This window comes from Hippopotamus amphibius, chromosome 14 (assembly GCF_030028045.1).
Source record: "Hippopotamus amphibius kiboko isolate mHipAmp2 chromosome 14, mHipAmp2.hap2, whole genome shotgun sequence".
Lineage (NCBI taxonomy): Eukaryota > Metazoa > Chordata > Mammalia > Artiodactyla > Hippopotamidae > Hippopotamus > Hippopotamus amphibius.
The window spans coordinates 76,243,819-76,262,650 of NC_080199.1; the positions used below are offsets into that span (position 1 = coordinate 76,243,819).

The 18,832-nt window shown below is 46.4% G+C and overlaps 1 protein-coding gene across 2 annotated transcripts in view; it reads right to left on the bottom strand.

Annotated features, from left to right (window-relative positions):
- WASF3 (WASP family member 3) overlaps positions 1 to 18,832 on the bottom strand; it is a 96,437-nt gene that overhangs the window by 58,336 nt on the left and 19,269 nt on the right. For both annotated transcript variants that reach the window (XM_057707939.1, XM_057707940.1), the window contains exon 2: positions 746 to 836. The gene's annotated coding sequence lies outside the window, so the exon portion shown is untranslated. The remainder of the gene's footprint in view (positions 1 to 745; positions 837 to 18,832) is intronic.

The window sequence follows — 18,832 nt, forward strand, 5'->3', positions numbered from 1 at the left end:
AAGGCTTCTGGCATCCTCACCCCACAAGGATGTCAAGAGCAATACATTCTCTCTCAGTACCGTCTCAGAACCAAGACTTCTTATTCTCCCTCTACCCTTCCCCCCGAAAGGACAATTCCATCAACATCAAGTGATTTTCACTCTGTAAAGCAGGCAAGACAGACGGCAACACTTTGCACAGAAGAAAAGTGAGGTTCCAAGGAGGACCGGCCTTCCTGGTCCGCCATCCTTAGAGATACAGAAATACAGATCACTTAAACCCATAAATAATTCAAAACCTCATGTGAGCCACTGCTGGAATCACCACTTCGGTTCAGAGTGAGTATAGCGACACCCAAGGAGGTTTATCGTCTTGGCTTCTCGTACCCACGCATTATTAATGAGATCCAGAAAACAGAACTGGTTAAACCCCAGGAAATAGAAAGTAAATGGGCAAAATATATAGGGGGGAAATGAGACCCCAGCTTAATGAGTCAAAAGTTGCATAGCCATACTTGTTCACATGAAAATTAATAGGAAATGAATATATCAAATTATAGTTTTTCTCCTTCAAATTCTCACTGTTGATTAGGACCAAAAGCTCTAAAATATTATCTGCTGTTAGTATTTATATATTAAAATATATTAATATTTTAATATTTTGAAACGCTAACATATTTTATCCTATTTTATTTCAAATTAAAATTCTAAACTATAATGTTAAAGAAATTAAATGACTTTAAGGGTAAAAGGCACACAGTCTTACCGTCTGTTGACTTAGGGGTTGCAGAAATGTCTCTCAGGTAGCATCACCACTTTGGCTCAGATATCAGTAGCAACAGCAATCAAAATTAAAACTAAAAAGAAGGAAAAAAAAATTAAATACCAGCAAGCAAAATGCATTCAAGTCTCCAACAAAGTCTTAAATTCAAATTTCACATTTCGATAACTTCATCGAGGGAGCTCTAGTCCCAGAACTTGTTCTTTTTTAATTAGTTTAAGCAGTGAGCTAAGAAGGAAAGTGAATTCTGGTATAATACCCACTCCCTATCCTGAAATAAGCCCTGAAATTAACTTCAAGGAATCTAGTAAATAACAGCCTAAAGCAAGAAAAACAAGAAGCCCAGTACATCACAGGTCTATTCAACGGAACTGCTCACACACACCAGAGGTTTGTGAACGCCCGTAATTAACTGAATACAAAGCATGCACATAAGAACTCTATTTTAAGTCAATAAAAATCTCGATGATCACTTCACGAACATTTTAATAGTACATATGGGTATAAAACAGTCACAAAGACTTAATAATACCTGCTGAACTGACCCTAGAAAGTGTTTCCAGGATAACTGACAGTCACAGCAAGCCTACAGAGTCATCTGGAGATAAACACTCTTGACCAATGTGCTGAAGCTATGCGGCAGCAAAAATAAAGTTTCCTACCCAAACAGAGTTACCGTTCACGTAGCAGAACACATTTAAGAAACATGTCGTGAACAAGCATTCGTTCATTCAGCAAAACGTTTCCAGGCATCTTGCATAAGTCAGCCCCTCTTTAAACACTGTAGCCACAAAAATGACCGTGAAAATGCCTGCTCATGAAAGAACTCGGAGTCTCGTGAGGGCGGCTGATGCAGATACGTGTAATACAACACGGCAGATGCAGGAAAGAGCAGGGCACCCCAGAAGTGGGCTGGGGTATAGCAGAAGCTTCTCAGGAGGTCAAGGAAGGGTGGGGAGGTGTGAGGCTAGGGAAAAGGCCATGCAGGCCCAGGAAAGGAGAGGGTGAGATCTCCGTGGGGCAGGAAAGCAACTTCAAGTCTAGAAAGGACTGTCTGGCTGTGCATGAATCCTGTGTAGGCCCGTGGATAATGAGAATATCCATGGTTAAGACGGTCATCATTTGAAAATGTGAAAAAAAACAGATCATTCAATGATACTCTCATTTACATACGTCCTCCTAGTTTGCTCACTTAAAATTAAAAGCAGTACAAGATTTTCTCTCCCTTCCTTAGGAGCAGCTGTACAGCAAAATTAAAAAGTGACTGTCTCCTAAAGGTCACTGGTATAAGCGACCATCCTATTTCCAAATACAGAAAAGTATCCCTCGTTTTGGATCATCCAGGCCGAACTTCACCTGAACCGGATCACCTTATCTGCATGATTTTGAAAGGAACCAGTACTATACACTTCACTTTGGATGAGGCTGTCTCTGCTAACTGTGCGTACGGACAAAGTGTCCAAATACGTGTGCCCTGGATGACCCTTCACGCTCACAATTGTGTTAACTCTTCCTCTGGGAAACACAGCTGTGAATTTTCCCATGTGTGTGACCTGGACGTTTGTTACTAGTCATCACTTGGCTATGGACCTGGAAGTTTGTTACTAGTCATCACCTGGCTATGGACCTGGAAGTCTGTTACTAGTCATCACCTGGCTATGGACCTGGAAGTTTGTTACTAGTCATCAACTTGCTTACTGAGGACCAAGCAGAGTGCTAACGCGTCACCTACATTTAACTCAGTCTTCACAAGGTAGGACAGAAAAATGTCCACCGTCAAGCCAGCAGCCACTGCAGCTGCCCCGACGGTGCCCCCGACGGGAGATGGAGAAAGAAAGGATACTGGCCCTAGGTAGTTAAGATGCAGATCTAAGGAATAATTTCAAAGAGCCCAGACTCTTGCATCTTCCCATACATAGAATAGCACTAAAACCATTCCCTTGAGATGTTTGGGTTTTGTGATTAGTCGTAATCTTTCAGTGTTCGACTACACGCTTTGGTTTTGTCTGTTTGTTTGTTTACCCCAGCAAACACTCCTATCCCGGCTCCTCCCTCACCTCTCTGGAACACTTCCTGGGAGTATCTGAGAGGCTGTCTCCCGGGCCACAGTCCTCAGAAAATACCCAAATAAAAGGTCATTCGAAGCGTTTAGGTTGTGTGATTTTCTGCAGTCAACACAGGTAACATCACCATTAAAAAATGAGGAAACTGAGGACCGGAAGGTGACTTGCCCAGGACGACACAGCCTGGAAGAGGCGGAGTCAGGACAGGGCTGTCTGCCCACTGTCACTGACCTTAATTACTGTACCACACGGCCTCTTCTGGACGTGTACACACGCATTTTTCTTTCCCACTGAGCTGCTAACACATCTGACCTAAGTCAGGAACCATGAAGGTCTTGAAGAATTAACTAGACTTTGTGAACGTGTTGTCTCACTTTACAGGGGAAAGTGTGTCTTGACCTCCTTGGAAGTTACAGGTTAAGGATATTAACTGTGAAACGCAGCAGCTCTGCTAAGGTGTTGCATAGGCACAGGGAAACACATCTATACCCAGCGTCGTAATTCAAACAGCTCAGGTCCCCGGTTAAGCCCTGGCCATGGTGCTGAACCTGCCGCTCTGTGGCTACACCTGGGAGCACAGCCGCCCTCAACTTCCTGCCAACAGGCTGGCGTCTATGATGCTTCCCCCGCCAAGAATGCCTCTTCTCTTCTGGTTTCCGTGCATCCACATTGGCTCCAGCCTTCACGGTGCAACCTGTGTGGCCCCCTTCACCCGCCCATTCCTCCCTCTACCTGTTCAATAAACACACCTGCTGTGGTGACGCGTCAGGCTCCGTGTGCCCCTACCCTGGAAACTCAAAGCCCAACCATGCGCCCCCAAAAACCTCTTGGTCCCCCAGAAGAAAAGTCGTATCAACAAGCAATTAGCCACAGGGAGATGAGCTCGATGCTTCATGAGGACCAAAGGGGTGGGACAGGAAGGGTGGGAGGGGAGGCTCAAGAGGGAGGGGACATGGGGATACGTGTATACATACAGCTGATTCACTTTGTTCTACAGCAGAAACTAACACAGCATTGTAAAGCAATTATACTCCAATAAACATGAAAAAAAATTTTTTAAAGCAATTAGCATTCAATGTGACAACGGTGTGTGTGTGGTCTTGAGAGCACAGGGGAGGGGGTGGCAGCCATGGGGTGGCTGGGGGTAGGAGGGTGTGGGAAGGCTTCACAGCCCTGGTAAGACTGCAGCCTTAATTCACATAACAGATGACCAAGACCTACAATAAGACAGGGGAGAATTTTTTAATGGGAATGAACCTGAGAGAGGAAGGCGCCGGGTGCTAGAGCGGATGGGCGCTGAGGTATCTCAGGGGGCGGAGCCAGGAGCAGAGGCAGCCCTGCCCCGCCCCCTGCAGGGATGCACGTGTTCCACACACGGACGCCGGCCCAGGGGCAGCCCCAGCCACAGGGAGCCCTTGACCTGTGGCAAGTGTGACTGAGGAACTGAGTTTTTCACTTCATTTCCTTTAAATTAATGTGGATTTGAATAGCATTATGTGGCCAGTGGCTACGGGATTGAACCGTGCAGCTTAATGCAGCCGGCTCAAGATTCTGAGCTGAGGGGTTGTCACCAGACCTGTAAAAAGGAACCAGAAAAGGACACCAAGAGAAAGGCACGTGGCCACGCCAACATCTGTTGAATAGATGGACGAACACGTCCACGGACAGAGGAACAAACTGGGTGATCTCAAGGACTCCTCCCTTTAAAATCCCATCGAGAGGTGCCTGTCCTCGCCGTTAAGGTCTCGATCAATGCCTTCAACATGGTGGCATCAGCGTGTACTCACGCTGTCTCCAGATCTCAGCCTAATCCTTAAAATACTACTACTCAGTTAAAATCCCCTATTCTATGAATTCCTTATTCTCGGAAGAAAACAAAAGAGAGAGAAAAAGGGCAAACAAAGGAAAAACTATATTTTTGAAACCATAATTTAGGAAATAATCATAGGTTAAAGACACTCAATGAAGCCAGGATAAATAGCTGTCTAATAAAATACATCTTTTTCTAAAAAGAAAAAAGAAAAGAAAAGAAAGTGGGGAGGGGAGAGGAGCAGCAGCTTTGCCAGGAGGTCAGGTAACTCCACGTACATCACAGACCTCTCAGCTCCTAAGCAGTTCCGCTGACATTCGGTCTACATTCTTCTGTACTCTGGTGAGAGAAATGGCTGAAATCACTCATGAAATACCTAATTTTGTTCTAGAGAGCATTTTAAAAGGTCAATGATAATAAAATTTTCCCTAGGAATATGCCCCTTCCTCTTGGTTACCTACACCATCCAGAGTCAACATGCAAGAAAGAACTCTGACGTGAAAGCACTTAACCTGAGAACAGGTTATGTCTAAGTAACTCACTGGTAATCTGCCAATATTATCCTAATCTGATTGTATTAGGATTTGTTTTCTATTTTGGTCCTTGCCATCTCGCCTAAGCTTCCGAATTCCAGTTTTCCAGAAATGAGAAGCTGCGTACACACGACACGCACACGTGGTCCGTGATGGCGGTTTCTGCGCTGCGTTCCAGGGCCACCTTCTTCACCAGACTCAGCTTCTAAGTTCCGCTCCATCCAGGAGGTCGTGTCATCAACGTTCTTCACCACGCACACAGCGAGCTCTACTTACGAGACTGTTACACTCTGGAACACGCAGACTCTATTATCCTCAGAGAAACAGCTCATCAGCACGTCTAACGCTTCAGCTAGACGCGTGTCCAACAACACGACATAACAGCAACCTCTGTGCTGCCCTGCGTGGCCTCTCAGGTTGGTTATCTGAGCTTCAATTCCCACGGCCAGAATCGCCCTACATCTCTGAGATCCGGGCCACGAGGAACACACTCAGCCGGCCCCACGGTTCACCTCGACGTGTACATGAGCTCTTACGTAGAACGGATGAAGAATAGGACGTGGTCCTGGTGCCCAGAGAGCTTCACCTGGTGAGGAACGCGCGTGTGTGTGTGTGTGTGTGTGTGTGTGTGTGTGTGCGCGTGTGTGTGCGTGTGTGTGTGTGTGTGCGTGCGTGTGTGTGTGTGTGTGTGTGTACGCGCGCGCCCACGTGCACATACTCAGCAAGCAACAGGAGGGATATGCTGCTCATAACACAGAAACAACAGCAGCTGACACTGACTCAACACCTCCGTGTAGCCCACTCCCAGCTAAAGACACTTTCACTTACCAATGAATAAACCCACATTAATTATTCTGAGTGCAGATGAAGAAAAATTCTCCCAGTTTTCAGTAATTTCTTCATTTAAAAAGTATGTATCACAGACCTGAATACTAGGGTCATAAAACTGTAGTTTCTTCCCCTTCACTTGATGAACAGTAACTACCCAGTAAGACAGGAAGACACCACCACCAATTCCTGACACACTACGGCTACGCAGAGGCACGGCTGGCCCGCAGCCCTGGGCTAACAGTCCCCGGCCAGAGACGCGAACAGCCCAGAGCTGGGCCACATCTACCCCTCGTGATCCACGCAAACCACTTAGTACCTTCCTACGATACGCGAGCAACACGCCCGCGAATCAGGCAGAAGGGAGGCTACACACGGAAAGACAGCACCGAGGTCTGGACGTGCTTTGTGGCAGCAGAGCTCCGAGCACAGTGTCAAGGGAGGAGTGGACCAGCGCCGGCTGCCATAAACAAGACAAGACCTAAAATGTGCGGGCAGATCACAGTGACCCCGAGAGACTGATTCCTGTCCTCTGAGATGCAGAGGATGCGAGCTTCATATAAACGCGAGTGCTATGTCACCACCTCAATATGAAGACATCGTGAGGGGGTCAAAAAGTTCCCAGGTCCAGAGCCTGCTCATAAAATACAGAGTCTGTCCTGCCTGCCCGGGCCTGGGAAGCTACAGGAAGTGCACAGGCCAGAGCTGGAAGGGCGCAGAGACCCACCGGCCATTCCGTGCAGGCTCCCCTCTGCCCCATCCCTGAATGCTTCTCCACAGATGCTGTTCGGGCAGAGGAGTTTGTAACCTCTCCTTGTGAACACCGGCTCTGCATTCAGTCAAAGCCTGCGTCTTTGTCACGTCAAACCAGTGCTCTCTGTTCTGCCCTCTGAAACCGAAGAGAATCTACCAAAGCCTTCAACTCTGCACGCTTCCAAGGATCGGAAGGCAGGCGAGGCGTCCCAGCCTTCCCAGCCTTTCCCAGGCGCTCCAGCCTGCCCTTCACAGACACAGGTACACCAGAGGCACCAAGGGAAGCAGCACACCCTCCCATGAACACGGCCAGTCTGCCTGTTCCATCGGCTTTACCCTGGGGTCCCTGACGCCGCCGCCCTGCCCCACGGGGCGGCCACAGCCAGCTCCTGGGCAGGGTCCGCAGGCTTCCCTCCCGCCACTCCTCCCCAAGCTGCCCTCAGACACACACCCTCCGCACCTGCACCTCCTTGCACCTGCATCTCCCCGCACCTGCACCTCCTTGCACCTGCACCTCCCCGCACCTGCATCTCCCCGCACCTGCATCTCCCCACACCTGCATCTCCCCGCACCTGCACCTCCCCGCACCTGCATCTCCCCACACATGCCCTCTGCCTCTATGCCTCCACCCGCCTTCTGACCAGCGAGCGGTCACTTCCACTGCAAAGCCTTGCTCAGCTGCGGGCAGAGTCCGCCCTCTCCTCTGCGCCCACCAAACCAGCTGGACAACACAGGATGTCATGGTGCAGTGGGCTCTCGAGCCAGAAGCCAGCTCAAACTGGCCTCCCACTTACACCCTCTACGGCAAGTTATTTAAACATAAATCCCCAAAATGCAAAAATGAGAGCAAGAATCAAAGGAGTGACCAAGTCTGGCCTCGCAAGTGGTAAGAAGCCACCGAGAGCACCCATCCCTGACCCAGCGTCGGTCCTGCCTGTTCCCCGGGCACTGTGACAGCCCCCGGGGTCGGGAGAGGGTCACCTATGTCCTCATACCCCCAGGGCTTCACATGGAAAGGAGCTCCGAAACCTCCTGAACAGTGTTGGGTCCAGAACAAAACAAAGAGTGAATCAATAAATGAGCCTAAAACCAAGATGACTGAAGAAGCCCAGATTCAGTTCTGGTCTTGGGTTTGCCTGGTTATTCACTATGAACACAAAGTACCAAGCTGCTGAGAGATCAAAGCACTCAGAGGCTTAAACAGTGTGGAAATTCACAGTAAGCAATCAGCTTTCAAAGGAAAAGTGCATTTTTTAGTTATGTGTTGCTTCTGCCTACCTACGACTGTTAAGCTTTAATACACACACACACACACACACACACACACACACACACACACACACACACACACACTCATGGCAGAGAGGCCTGGCCCTGGGCAGCCACCTGAGTCCTAAAACTGCATGCTTCTCTGTCAAAGATCTTTTTCATTTTCTTTTTTTTTTTTTTAAATTTCTAGTACCCAGCTCAGTGTTCAGACACAAGCAACACTCAAAAAACATTTGTGGACTTTTTCAAATGCCTCGGTTAAAAAATCATAACGCATCCTCGTTACCTACTTCAACCAGGTGTCCCCTTACCTGGTGTTGGCCCCATGGTCACCATTTCAAGGGCTGGGCTCCACCCAAGGGGGAGAGCAGGAGAATCTGGGTCAACAGAACACCCGCTTCAATGCAACCAAACAGTTAATGAGCTTTTGCGGGATGGGCATAAAAAGAGAAAATAATAACTCGCACAGGAATAAAATAAGGCTTCCAGCTTGCGGAGAGACTGCTGACTGGGAGCAAGTTTTCTGAAAGCTGTTTAGCAACATTACGGAACAACCCACAGCCTTTAGACACAAATGTGGAGTGGGACCAACTGGCAGCAGCTCGCCGTGAGCTTCCACAATACTCACAGGCAGCCGGGAGCGGAAAGAACAAAGGAGCAGCAGGACAGACGCAGGAGACAGAGGGACAGCACTGACCACCGGGGAGGGCTGGAGGACAGGAGAACAGGGGGAGGCCCAGGGATCCCTGAACACTTGCTCCAGAATCCTGCAGATGACACAGTTACAGCAAGCTCACCCGTTAAGGCATCCCAGAGTTTTTAAACTTCCCATCTTGAAAGGGGGACGCTGTGCCCTTGGCCGAGGTCCTGGCACTCTTCCTGTTGCTTGTGACCTCACAGGGGTGACAAACCAACGACTCTGGGGTGGGGGCCTGAGGACAACCACCTAAACCCTGAAACAGAGCCAACTCAAGTAAAACGATTTTCTTGCCTAAACGATGTTATATTTTTCTCGGCTTTAATTACTGAATCCTGTAACTGGAATTCATCACTGATTCAAAGAGAGGCTAAAAATAGTCTGTTCCAGAATGAGGAATGAGAAGCATCGTGTAATTTTGCTACTAAATGGACTCCTGTTTTTTTTTTCACAGCTCAGTAACTTACTCTTCCAATATATTTCCTCTTTTTATTAACCAAAACGTAAAACACTTCAGATACATGACACATAAATTTTCAATAGTAATTATGTATTCATACGTCTATGAGTAAAATCTCAGACATACACTAACCTTACTTAAAAACAGTCTCTTGGACTCTTTCCCTCAACATCTAATCACGACCTTCATTAAACACCTCTGATTGCAAGAATACAATCTCATTTACATACGACGCGTGAATTAAAGCAGAACTGTGATCCAACAGGCTCCCGCTGCAAATTGCAAATTATTAATATCATCTCACATTTGACTCCATGGTGCCGTTGACAAAGGGCTTTCACATACATCATCTCATTTAATCTCTACAACAACCGTGACACAAACAAGCAAGGTAGACATTAACTACCTTACAAATGAGGAAACAGGTTCCAAAAGTAAAATAGCTTGTGAAGGTGGGAGAGGCCCTCACCTGCATCCTCCTCACTATAGGTCCCACCTTGTATTTCAAACTCAGCCTCTTCTAAGACTCACCCGTTTCCAGCCAGATCACGCCCTCCAACAGAACGCAGGGTGCACAGGACCCAGGTGACACCCGACACCTCTCCTTTCCACTGAGGGTCACCTTCAACGCACAGGCTCGGTCTTCTCAACTCAATGAGAAAGCCTGGCAGGTAAAACTGGAATCTTCCGTTTCGTACCGTCTAGAAGAACACCACACATCACAAGGATACACTACATTGCTGTCAGGATGCCACTGGTCAGAGTCACAGGGAGACAAGGTCTAACGTCAGCATCCCAGCTGTGGCATGACTCTTGGCTTTGGCCCCACCTTCCTAGCTGCAACTAGGTTAGACAATCCCACAGGTCTGTCCCAGGCCATCGTCTATAAACATCAGCGGTTTCCTTAGCAATGACTGGTTTCAGTCTTTGCGGCTGTCCCAAACCCATAAACGGCCCCTGCTTTCTGACTGCGTGTTGGCTCCTGAGCACCTGGGAACCTGACCCACTGGGTGTCTCCGTGGTGTCCATTTCCTCGCCATGACCCGCCTCGATTCCCACACGCACCTGGCTTCTGTTCACGCAGGACCCACAGCTTTAACTTCCGGCCCCTACGTGGTTCTCAGCCCTGACTTCCCAACCCACCTCCATCCACATCAACCACAGTCGGCCCCTCCAGGGACCCGCGGAGCTTCCACAACTGCCCAGATGAGGGATACTGCCTTCCGTTTTTATCTTCAGCTTACACCTGGAGGTCTGCATGTCCACAACTCCTTCAAGAGAAGGACAGAGGTAACTCAGGTACCAGGGGCAGTCACTCTGACCCCCTCCATGACACACCATCCTTCCTCCTCAAACTCACACTAAATATTATAACAATCTCCTAAAATACCACAGGCAGCAGTCAACACGCTGTCAGACACCAAACAGATCATAACCAAAACAGGATTACTGTTTCGTTTCATTAAATATGGTGAATCTTAACTTTGGACCAAAAAAGTATTACATAAACGCACAAAAATACTTAGGAAATCTGCACATTATCAGATGGAAATAGCAGATGTAAATGCTGCATAACAGAGGGTTGTTTTTTTCAATCACCATGACAATTTTTACATATTCCAGAATCAAAATCTATTTCAAAGCTTTCTACGTAATACTAAACCTGACAAAGATTTCACGCACAATTCAACAAGCACCATCAATTATCTTTCTCCCTGAGGATAAAGTATAGTTGCAACCACTGCAACAGATGGGTCCATAAACGTCCCCCCGCAGGGGACCTGTGTGTTCAAACAAGACGGACACACGTGGCTGTCGCATTTTACGAGGCGTCTACATTCAACTCTCCGGAGCCCCGGGTCACACCCTGCTGGAGCCGCGCCTGGAGGATGCGCGCTGGATGCCTCAGCGCCCACTGGGAGAAGGAAGAACACAGCCCACAAGAGGAGACAGAAACCCGGGGGGAATGATTACCGCCCAGAAAGGAAGGCAAAATTTCAGTGGCCTGAAAAGTAACTCATCACCACTGAATAAACAGGGAAAGGGAAGGACTGAGAATTACTCCCACACCTTCCACCGACACCTGTCTCAAAAGGCAACAGGGCAGGAGGGAGCAGATGTGATGGAAAGATAATGGTTACACGTCTGGAGGGGGAGGAGCTGAGGGGCGGGAACCTCCAGATCCCCAGCAAACACAGCGCTGAGCCGGGAGGAAGGAACCATCAGCACTGATGTAACTGAGGGAATGGAACAGACGCAGCAGACAAGGCCAAGGGACACGAACGCCAAACTCCAGGAAAAAGAGGGCTCTCCCACCACGTCAGCGGGGCTATACACGGTTACACTTGTGCTGTCGGGATATGCTAAGAGCCTTAAGTTATTTAAATAGTGTCAACTCATAATTTCTTAGTAATATATCCTAAAGCAATAAATACAAAAACATACATCTTGATGATTTATACATAAAGATGTTCCCCTTCGTGTTATTTATAATAACAAAACACAGAAGAAACTAAATATGCCAAACAAAAGAATTTAAAGCAAATTATGCTAGATCTGTAAGGTAAATTGTTATGCAACCACCTATGCTGCATTTTAGAAGACTTAAATTACATGATAAAAGTCTTAGGACGTGAGATTACACAGGAAAGCATACAAAACAGTATCTACAGTATTTACTTATGAAAGAATTACATATTGAACACCTACGACACACTAGTACCTAGGGACTGGGGAGAAAATGCAGTAAAAGAACTAATTCCTTGCTTTTGTGGAGCATGGATTCTACTGGTAAATGTCTCAGGGGAAATAAATCTGCAAGAGAACTTCATGTGAAATAAATGCTAACTAGACAAATATAGCAGGGATATAAAAACAATATTATCACCTATAAAAAGATGTGAAATTGACTTAAATAAACTGCAAGATTAATGGCAAAAAATAATGTAAAATGAAAACCAAAAGCAAATTTCAGATGGCCTAATAAATGGTCTCGAAAAATAAAGGTGGCATTATTATACCTGGGAAGTATCTGGGCCCTTTGTGGTTTACCCTTCAGCATCCCTGGGAGGCAGAACTTACAAGCTCTCACCTTCCTCACCCTCAAACATAACACTCAGCAAGTGCACAAACGCAACTTGCCCAGGGAGGCCTGTGCTCCCGCTGGGATGCTCCGAACCATACCCATCGCCTCAGTAATTTCACAAGAGAAGTGATCCTTCCGAACACAAGCTAAGATGGTATTCTGTGTTGATACATTTCCATTTTCATGTCAGCACAACCACCCTACCCCCCCTACACACTCACCTAACTTTGTTCATTCATTCATTCGCTGAACCAAGATTACAGGGCAGGGACTCCATTAAAATCACAACATCCCCTATAGAAACCTAAGGACCAGTTCTCCAAATGCAAAATGTTTCCTTCTTTAAGCATTTGTGAAAAGACTAAACTGAAGGAAAGCACTGAAAATACTGACACGCGTTGTACAACATGTTACAGAAACACTCTGAAAATAATGTGTCTATGCTTAAAACACACGCACACACACATCGAATGACATTTATCCTCTAAAAAACTACCCTTCAGCAGATAACTGGTAACAATGTCCTCATAGCTATGGAGAAATTGAGAAAACACTGTGAAGTAAAAATCCTATGTAATTCCATGAGGAAAACTACTGGGATTCACTCTGCAAAAAGCCACAAAAATATTCCCTGTATTCTGGAATACCTCCTGAAAAGTAAATAAGATTTAAATGCACATTAATTACTTGCTTTTTTAAAAGGCCAACTTTCAGAATGAGATATTATATTATGGAGATTGGTTAAATAAAGCATTTTGCAGAGGTTGCTGACATCATAAACTTCACTAAAACAGGAAAGCTTATCCTACGGAGATCAAGCAAAGCCCAGAGCAATCTAGAATCACTCTGGTGTAGGCAGCAAAAAAGAAAAACAACTTCTTCTTTCTTTCTAGGTCCTTCTGAGCTACTCCCTGATAAATATTTCCTCCCACCAGCCGCTCGCCCTGAAGAAGCAGCTGAGCACACTGGGGTTAACACAACACAGAAGGGCCCACAGCTCAGTCCCCGGACCTTTTCTCTCCTCCATCCCAGCCCCTCCTCTCAGATCTCATCCAGTCCTGACAACTCCCAAGTTCACATCGCCGGACCAGATCACTGCCCTGAACTTCAAAGCAGTATACTCAACCCTCCACTCTCACCTTGACTCTGCCGGCCCCCCACCTGGCCTCTGCTCTCACCTTGACTCTGCCGGCCCCCACCTGGTCTGCTGCCTCTACCCTTGGCTCCCAATAACCTGCTCCCCACTTGGAGGCCAGAGCAATTCTGTCAACAGGGAAGTTGGATCATGTCTCTCCTTGATTGGAAACTCTCTAAGGGCTGTTCACCTCACGCCGGTAAAAGAGGTACCTGGCCTGCCTGTTCTCCTCCCTTCACCCCTCTGCCCTCAGCTCTCTCCCCTTCATCCGACTCGACCCGTCTCCTTATCCTTCTTCAGCGATTCCTCTTCCTCCGCGTCACCTGTCACCTTCGGACGTGCCCCTGTGCACGGGCGTGTGTAGGTTACGCACTCACCTTCTCTACTGCCTGTTCCTCCCGTTAAATGGCAGTTCTGTGAGGGCGGGACAGGGTTTTTTACTGTTTTGTTCACTGATGAATCCCCAGTGCCGAGACAGCACTGATGCATGGCAGGTAACAGCTAGCTGCCCAAAATGCGTGCGGCATTTCCTTCCTGCTTTTTATACAGAAGAAACTAGAGAACTGTGAGATTATCAGATTTTAGATATATTTATTTGGAACTTTTCTTTGGTGATCTCATCTAGATTGCCTTGTACTTAAATCTCAGCCAGATTACTTTCTACAAGTAGATTTTTAGGGGATATTTCTGGTTTAAGATCTGCATTTAAAGATGAGATCTGTAGGGAGAAAAACATTTTAAAAGAATCATCAATTTTCCACCTTATGCCTCCTTTTAGTTTCTTCCTCAAATAAAAAAGGTCAAAATTAAAAAAAACTACTGAAGCAAAAGTAAACACCACGTTACATCTTTATACAGAGAGTGAGAGACGGCAATCTTATTAGTACAGAAGCAATTAAAAACAGGTATCATGTTTTACCCTTTTTTTCTGAATGTGATTAAATGGGAAGGGGAGACCACCTCAGCAGGGGATCACGGATAAGAAATGAATAGGACAGAAGCCCCAGCATCCCGGCCTCCAGCCAAGAACACGATGACAGCGTTGTGCAAGCTGAGGACGGACAAAGCATATTCATGAGAAATCCTGTTGTTGTGCTATTCAGACACGGGCCTTAGGCATCAGCTTCCCCAAAGGAACTGGCCTCCTTCACAGGGAGAGGGAAAATTACACACACAAGAACAACCGCATGTTTACATTTTCCATTCACTCTTGTAACCTGAGCTGATGAGGTCACCTTCTACTACACTGGCCGAAACCCAGGAGGGGGGCAGGGGGTGGCCAGTCAAGGAACCAACACAGAAGCAGGACACTGCCTTGCTCCCGTTCAGTATAAGAGCTACTGCAACAGTGCTCGCTGAAGCTAAAATCTAAACGTCTAGCCAAGCTGCGCAATTCTGTGTTCAAGACACTCCAAAGCACAAGGTCTAACACTGTCTCAGAGGGAGAAGGTTCCCTCCACCCCAACCTCCACCAACAGGTCTGTTTTTAATTTCAAGAGAAGCACACATAGAAATCTGCCCAGTTCTGCACTGCTTTGGAGAAATAATGAAAGGGAAGATTTAAATACCAGATATATGCAAAATCATTCCCGAAGTACGAGGGTGAGTCAAAAGTTATCCACACTAAGACAGTGCGGCCAAGTGAGTTTTCATGTAACTTGAGTGCAGATAATTTTTGACTCACCCTTGTATTATCACAATACCAATTTTACTCTTAGCATTCAGTTCATGCGGAAACAGCAAGACCCCTCCTACACATCCATCAACAACGAATCTCTGACCTTCACCGAACTTCGTCACTTGCGACATAAGTAACCGTCTAGACCGTGCAGTCCCCAATGGCCGCGGAGCTCAATCTGAGCAGCCTACCAATCACTGATCACAACCTACCGATCACAGCGGTGCCTCCCAGATGCGCTGCTCCCCAGTCACATCCTTCCGTGCTTTGCTGGCACCTGCCCACTCCCCCGGTCCAAGCCAGTCCCGAGATGAACCACTCCTAGAGCTATATTTGATGCCTGATGGAACAAGTTCAGACTTTTCCCAGACTAAGCCTCTCACAAAACAGAAGACTCCCTGCAGCCCAGCAACTGGGTTGAACACAAACAGAAGGGAACCAAGTCACGCCCCACCCAGTGATCAACAGAAAAGCAGGCGTGAAGAAATGCCCGCACTCACGTGACATCCGTGAACACAAATGAAAGCCGAAACGCCACACACTACCTTCACTTATTACACAGCAAAGATCAGAACACGAAAATCCCCGTGCTGGCCGGGATGGTACACAGGCACTCTGACACGTTACTGGCATACATATATAAGCTATCAATGACAATTTTTATTTTTTTTAATTTTTTCCCAGATCTTTACTGGAATATAATCGCTTTACACTGTTGTGCTAGTTTCCAGTGTACAAGAAAGCGAATCAGCTGTATTATACATTTATCCGCATATCCCCTCCCTCTTGAGCCTCCCTCCTACCCTCCCCATCCCACCCCTCTAGGTCATCATCCATCATTGAGTTGATCTTCCCATGTTACACAGTTGCTTCCCACTAGCTATCTATTTTACATTTGGTAGTGTATAAATGTCAATGCTATTCTCTCACTTTGTCCCAGCTTCTCCTTCCCCCCTCTCCGTGTCCTTAAGTCTGTTCTGTACATCTGCATCTTTATTCTTGCCCTGTCACTGGGTTCATCAGTACCCTTTTTTTAGATTCCACATATATGAGTTAGCATATGGTATTTGTTTTTCTCTCTCATTTACTTCACTCTGTATGACAGACTCTAGGTCCATCCACCTCACTATAAATAACTCAATTTCATTCCTTTTTATGGCTGAGTAATATTCTGTTGTATATATATGCCACATCTTCTTTATCCATTTATCTATTGATGGACAGTTACGTTGCCTTCCATGTCCTGGCTATCGTAAATAGTGCTGCAATGAACACTGTAGTACATGTATCTTTTTGAATCATGGTTTTCTCCAGGTATATGCCCAGTAGTGGGATTGCTGGGTCATATGGTAGTTCTATGTTTAGTTTTTTAAGGAACCTCCATACTGTTTTCCATTGTGGCTGTATCACTTTACAGTCCCACCAACAGTGCAGGAGGGTTCCCTTTTCTCCACATACGCTCTCAATTAAGAATTTTAGACTGCAAAGGTGCCCAAGATCAAATTAGAATCTAAGGGAGGGGCTTCCCTGGTGGCGCAGTGGTTAAGAATCTGCCTGCCAATGCAGGGGACACAGGTTTGAGCCCTGATCTGGGAAGATCCCACATGCTGCGGAGCAACTAAGCCCGTGCGCCACAACTACTGAGCCTGCAGTCTAGAGCCTGCAAGCCACTACTAATGAGTCCACGTGCCACAATTACTGAAGCCCGCGCAGCTAGAGCCTGTGCTCCACAGCAAGAGAAGTCACCACAATCAGAAGCCTGAGCACCGCAACGAAGAGTAGCCCCTGCTCTCCGCAACTACAGAAAGCCGGCGCACAGCAACGAAGACCCGGCGCAGCCAATAAATAAAAATAAATATATTTATTTTAAAAAAAAAGAATCTAAGGGAAAAAAATATGTTATTTCCCAAAAGGTAACCTGTGGTTGACACCTGACACAGAAGTCAGCTTGGGATGCTGTCTGACCGCGGCGGAAACAGGCAGGGTTGGTGCGCCCCTCCCCCACCGCTGCACCTGCTGGCCACCCTGTGACCAGGACAGACACAACCCAAAATGGGCCGGTCAGCTTCCCTCCCAGGAACGGGGGCCTGAGACTCTGATTCTGGCTGACTCTCATCACGTGAGCTGGAACAAAGGACACTCGCATCAAGAGCCTCACCTAAAGTCCCGCGTTCCGGCACATCCTCTTCCCACTCAGCCCACACACGGCATCGGGACTCAGTGAGCTGACTTTTACTTCCAACATTTCAAACTCATGTTCTACGATGATTTTCTGCTTCTGTTCTTGTTTTCCCTGAACTCCCTTCTCTCATAGTTCTAATTTCACAGCGGTGGTTTCAACCCGCTTATCTGACGACCATATCGACTCCTGCTCACAAGTACATTCTCCGTGTCTTAACCAGACAGAGTCTGGTGTGACGAGACTCAGCAAATCCCAAACCTCACCCTCCATCTCACAATACTATTGTGATAGGATTATAGGATTTCTGGTCATTTCCTTTTTCTTTTTTTTTTTTTAAGGTTAAGTCCTGTAACAATTTTCAAACCAATGACTCCTGAAAGTAATTTTCCAAAAGGGGCCCAAAAAAACCCAACAAATTGTCGTCTCCTCATTTTTAAAACTCACTTTAATGTAATGGTAACGGCCATTCACCAACAGATGAAGGCCCATTTTCTCTCATCATTTGTTCCATTATTTTCCAATCTGCTACAGAATTCTACAGACTGCAGATGTGATGTGCCCTTCAAAATGTAAAGTCTGACTCCAGAGAATGAACACAGCCTTGACTGTCTCCTCCCACAGTCATCCCATCCAAGGTTCTGCCCTCACCTAACAATGAACACTCAGAAAGGGAAGAAGATATATACATACTTGCTTCAATCATAATAGTCGACTATGACAACACAAAGAATTCAAGCTTTCAAAGCACTTAATTCTGCTGAAGATGCAGTCACGTTACATGCTTCGAAAATAACGCACTCCCCCATCCTGTTTTTAGAGAACTTTGAAAATCTGGACAATATGCTTCCTTTCAAAACACCAACTGCTTACAGAGGAAAAGAAAGAAACAGACAAGTGATCTTGCCAAGAACCATTTCTGCTGTTTCTCCTGGTAGAGTAGCCCTTTCAGCGGCTACAGAGATTTAAATTCAATCCTTGATTGGATTGATGATATACTGCCTTTCATTTACTTAGAACTGAATTTTAGAACAAAAAAGAGCTTAGAAAACTCTAATTCAGTTGTTTCTGACTTTTGCAAGGACAAGGACCCCCTCTGCGATGCTAAAAAATGTTAAGGGTTCTTACAATAGTGTCTAGTGACTGAGAAAGTAAAGAAAAAAACCGTGAGGACACAGTAATTTTCTAAAAGCACCTGCAAACACCTGTAAAATAGTAAAACATGAATCTAGTTTCTTTTTAATTGCAGAGGCAGCTAATGTCAGAACTAGATCTAAAACCAAGTCTCCAGACTTACGACGCAGACGGGGCTCTAGGATTCCAGAGGGTCCTTCGTCACACAGGAAGGTTTTCTCTAAGTATTCCCCACAATCCTCTTAGGAACTAGACAATTTAAAAAGTTGATTTTAAAAGTTCTTTCGGGAAAACAAGCACAGATACAGAATTCTGAAAAAGACTAAGGAGTAGACAGCATCCCTTTCAGACACTGAGACACCATAAAGCTACAGTAATTAGTGTGGTGCTGACTTCTGAGTACATAAACCTATAATGGAACAGATTAGAAAATGAAATGACTAATACC